We start from the raw sequence: 5354 nt of genomic DNA, 5'->3' as shown, positions 1-5354 counted from the left end.
GGCGGCGGCGGCGGCGGTGAGGGCAGATGCGCTCGGGCTCGGGCGGCGGCGACAGGAGTAGGGGAACAGGCCAGGGGGGGAAGGAGGACTTAGCGAAATTTTTATTCGGGGGGTGGTTAACTCGAACTAGCAGTAGCGCTCGTACGGAAAACGCGCTATAGCTAACTTATTTATAGCGCGTTTTAGAGAAAACCGCTACTGCTAATGGAAGCAGTTATTTCTTTTGTTTAGTAAAAACATCAAAAATATACATTGGTCATCATTGATCTTTTTGTGTATAATCTAAATAGTCAACATGAATCCTCACTATACCTATATAGGTACAGGCGAGGATTCATATTGCAACCACAAATCATACACATATAGTTCAATGAAGACCAAGTGCTCGAGATAGGTTGAGAAGCAACATATTTAAGGTGGTAAACACCTTGTTCGCTTAGCAGTATGGGACTAAACTTAATTAGTTGCGGTGATACTTAGCAGTAACGAGTTTTGAGAAAAACCGCTGCTACTTAGTTCTTTAGCAGTAGCGCGTCCACGGGAAGGGCGCTACTACTATATCTAGCATGGAGGCAACACCGTGGCAATTATAGTAGTAGCGCTCTTTTCACCTAGAGCGCTACTGCTACTCAGTCATTAGTAGCGCTCTTTTCTGAAGCTCGCTACTGCTAATTAGCAGTAGCGCCTGTTTTTAGACCGCGCTGCTGCTAAGATTCTGTGTATAAGGTTTTCCCTAGTAGTGACGAAATGATGATACCATGCCAACTTTCAACCTTTGCAGAGTTCATTTGAAATGGTTTTCAATTTTAGGGTCTTATAGCTCAAAATAATCAGTAAATGCATGAAAAATAACAAATGAAGTCAGAAAAGGTTGAAAATTGATGATGTTGCTTTGAATGGTGCATTTTGAACACAAAAAAAGTCAGGATTTCAAATAAGTTTTAAAAATGAAATCCCTTTGTAACAGACGAGCTTCCGTATGAAATCCTGACACTTCGAAAGAGATTGTCCGTTTTGTACACAAAGTGCATCCAGTTTTTACCGTAACCCTCACAACTTTCTTGCACATGCTATGTGGATGAAATGATGATACCATGCCAACTTTCAACCTTTTCAGAGTTCATTTGAAATGCTTTTCAATTTTAGGGTCTTATAGCTCAAAATAATGAGTAAATGCATGAAAAATAACAAATAAAGTCAGAAAGGGTTGAAACTTGATGATGTGGATTTAATGGTGCATTTTCAACACACAAAAAGTCAGGAGTTCAAATAAGTTTTAAAAAATGAAATCCCTTTGTAACAGACGAGTTTCTGTATTAAATCCTGATATTTCGAAAGAGATTGTCTGTTTTGTACATGAAGTGCATCCAGTTTTTGCCGTAACCCTCTAAACTTTCTTGCACATGCTATGTGGATGAAATGATGATACCATGCCAACTTTCAACCTTTTCAGAGTTCATTTGAAATTCTTTTCAATTTTAGGGTCTTATAGCTCAAAGTAATCAGTAAATGCATGAAAAATGGTGAATGAAAAATAACAAATAAAATAAATAAGTAATTAGAAACAAAATAATATAAAATTAAATAAAATATACAAGTAGAAACAAAATAAAATAAACTTTAATAACATAAATAAAATTTATGAAACTAAAATTATCAAAGTATTTTCTCTTCAAAACATTATAAGCAACCTCTAGTATTATTGAAACTAAAATTATATAAAATTGATGCAACTAAAATAAATAAGTTTTTTGTTGTAAGTAGAAACAAAACAAAATAAATAAAGCAAAAAAAAAAACAAAAAAACAGGCAAAAAATAAAAAATATGCCACCTACTGGGCCACCACGGCGTGAATACGACTAGAAACCCATCGATGGGCCAGGATTCAGGCCCGCAGAAGTCCAAGTAGGCCCATCAGGCATAGCAGTGACAATTAGGCCCGTAAGCCTGCAATAGAGAGGAGCTCGAGAGGGGTGCGGTAGTGGGGCTTATAAGGCACTGCGCGCCCCTCTCAACTTGCGAGGTGGGACTAAACTTTTGACGCGGTCACAGCAGCACAAGGCCTTTGGTCCCGGTTGGTGGTACCAACCGGTACTAAAGGGGTGCATTGGTACCGGTTCGTGGCACCAACCGGGACCGATGCCCACCCTTTAGTACCGGTTGGTGCCACCAATTGGGAACAAAGGCCGCCGCTTCCCGCCCTTTGGGCTGCTGAAAAGAGGCCTTGGTGTCACGAATCGGGACCAATGCTTCGTCTATATAACTAGCATTTGTGAAATTTTTCATCCAGATCGTCTTTCCCCGCCCCGACGACGTCGCCAGGCTGCCCCTCTGCGCCTCGCCGTCGCCGTCGTCGCCCCTGCCTCCGATGCCGTCCTGCGCCGCCCCGATGCCGTCACGCGCCGCCCAGACGTCGTCGCCGCCCCGCGCCCCCCTGCCTCCTCGTCGCCCGTTGCCGCGCCCCTCACCGTCGCCCCCGTGCCCTGCCTCCTCATCGATCGCCGCCCCCTTGCGCAGTACGAGCTCATATGAATTTTCCTAATTTTAGATGTGTAGTTAATTTAGATGTGTAGTTTGGATGTGTAGTTAGTTGAGTTGTTGTAATTTGTTCATAAATGAATCTGCAAAAGTTAGAATTTTTTCTGTTCATAGATTTTTTGTGATACTATTGTTGAATAATGAAATGTTTGTTTGTTCATATATATGCAAAGAATATGTCAATTTTTTTCATAGAATTTTTATGATTTTTTTCTCTTGTAAATTTTTTCATATAATTTTTATTTTGTTCATAGAATTTTTATGATTTTTTTGTTGTAATTTTGTTCATAGAATAAGAGGAGAAAGTGTTTAATAGAATTAGTTAGAAAAATAATAGAACTAGTTAAACTAGTTTATTTTTAGTAAGTACTACTTTATTCTATTTATAGTAAGTGCTTAGTAGTTGAACTAGTTGATTTAATAAAACTAGTTTATTTTACTATAGAAGTAGTTTATTTTTAGCAAGAAAATTAATAGAACTGGTTTCTTTTTTTAGTTAAAGAAATTATTCCCACATCAACGTCGACGATGCCAATCCCGCATCCTCGTCGTCGACTCGGCGGAGGAGGCCGGCTTGATCAGAGGGGCCATGCCCGGGACTGGGCTCCGCCGGGCTGGTCTTGGGAGGTGCTACCTTTCGGGGGGCGTAGGTTGGTGAGGAGCTAGCCCGTCGTTGACCCGATCCTTGTTTGGTGGTGGTCGCGTGGGCCGGTGACGGTGCCGAGGCTTCCGGACACCGCGGAGGTGGTACGTCACTGTGTTAGCGAGGAGGACGAGCACGCCCGTCGCTATATGGTTGCGTTGGAGGGCAGGTTCGACAATACCTGGCAGGTTCTTCAGGGATCTCACTGGAGCTATGATCCTGTGATGGTTCCTTCTCTTTGGGTGTCCACCGCCCGCGCCCATACCCGTCGGGCGCTATGGTTCTAGCTGTACTATAAGTATTTGAGGTGTATTAGTGATAATATTCAATGATGTACGGATGCATGGAGATGATGTAGTTTTGCTTATAATTGAATGCATCCTCATTTGAATACTACTTTATTTTGTGATTTGATTTTGCTTATTGAATGCTCAAATTGGAAAACTACTCCTACTTTGAATACTCAAATTGGAGAGCACTATGCAAGGCGTATGCATATGATTAGTTGATAGCTTATAGGGTTTTTGTTTTCACAGAAATCTAGGAGCCCCCCTCCATCATCCCCGCCATCGTCCCCATCACCGACCCCCTCCGACCTCGAGGTGAGACCAGCCATCAACCGGTTTTAGAAAGATAATTAAACGATATTTCGAGTTGACTTTAAGTCTATTGAGTCTCCACCATATATGAGAGGACGACAAATCCCGACTGTTGTCGTGGGGGTAGCTGCTCCTTCGCTCCCGTGTGCTAGAAAATTTGGTGTAATGCACTCGGGAACGAAAGGAGGAGCTACCATCACCGACGGTCGCAAATGTCAGAGAGGAATCAGTGAGGGAGAGTTCCACCATATATATATGAGAGGACGAAGAATCCCGACTGTTGTCGTGGGGGTCGCTTCTCCTTCATTCCCGTGTGCTAGACATTTTGGTGTAATGCACTCGGGGATGAAAGGAGGAGCGACCATCACCAACGGTCGAATGTATACACCACGTGAGCTGAGAGTTTTTAAGAAAAGATTCGACAGACCGATAGTCAACCCGTGATGAATAATAATGATCTAACTTAGGTTTTTTAGTACATATATTTGATTGTATATGTTTAATATTTGAATTATGAACATAGGAAATGTCATACTCGGACGACGAAAGTCTCCCGGGGGAGTGCGACTGGTGCCACGACGACCGAGGTCTGTGCGACAGGCCTCACCTGGACGAAGATCGACGCTTCAACATTAAGCTGGAGGAGACCTTTGATGTTGAAACGGTACAGAACGATGACAAGTGTTATTTTTTCGTAATTAAGCACGACTTCAAATATTTCAACGTGTACTTTTCATCTTTTACAATTCGACTAGCTTAACCCATGCCATGCAAGACGCTATGTCTTGGAGAGGATTGGTTTTGAAGACCATGAAAGTTTCGAAACAAAGAAAATTCACCTAATCACCCATCATGGTGTGGATTTTGAAGTAAAGCTGTACAATTCTGAGAGCGTAACCCATTTTGGTTGCAAAAAAGGAAAGCACTTTGCAAGATGTATGGTTTTGATGAGGGTATGCTTGTCACCATGGATCTTGGTGATCCTAAAATCGAGCAAGACAATATGGACATTTGGGTCCTTGTTGATACGCCTCCAATTCTACCGCTATGTGAGTTTCTCAAACATAGTTATTAGCTAATTTATATTGTTTATTTCAAAATAGTTGACAACTTATTTCCATTGTCAGCTTATTTTGATTGTTCAAATAATGTGCGGAACATGGTAGACAAAACCCACTACACCGATGGCTCCGAATTAACTTATCATGAGAAAAATCATCTGGTCGGGTTTTGTACTGATATTGAGAATTACAATATCTACAATCAAACTCCTCAACATTATGGTCAATACGTGCCACTAGTGCACGTGTTGAACTACGGTAACTACCATGGAGATACCCTGGTAAGAATTTTACTATTATGACATCCGTGCATCTTTTGCATACTTCTAAAACTAGTACATCATTGCTAACTATGAAGTTATTACTATTTTTTTTCAACAGAGAATCCCAGAGGATTGTGTGCCTCATTGGATGTATCAGAATGGCAGCCTTCGTGTTTTGAACATATATCCAGGTCATCCTACGAATCTCAACTGTCCATAACGGATTTCTCAAAGAAGTGGAGACATGCT

This window comes from Triticum dicoccoides, chromosome 2A (assembly GCF_002162155.2).
Source record: "Triticum dicoccoides isolate Atlit2015 ecotype Zavitan chromosome 2A, WEW_v2.0, whole genome shotgun sequence".
NCBI lineage: Eukaryota > Viridiplantae > Streptophyta > Magnoliopsida > Poales > Poaceae > Triticum > Triticum dicoccoides.
The sequence above is the reverse complement of the archived record's forward strand: the minus strand, read 5'-3'. Positions refer to the sequence as shown.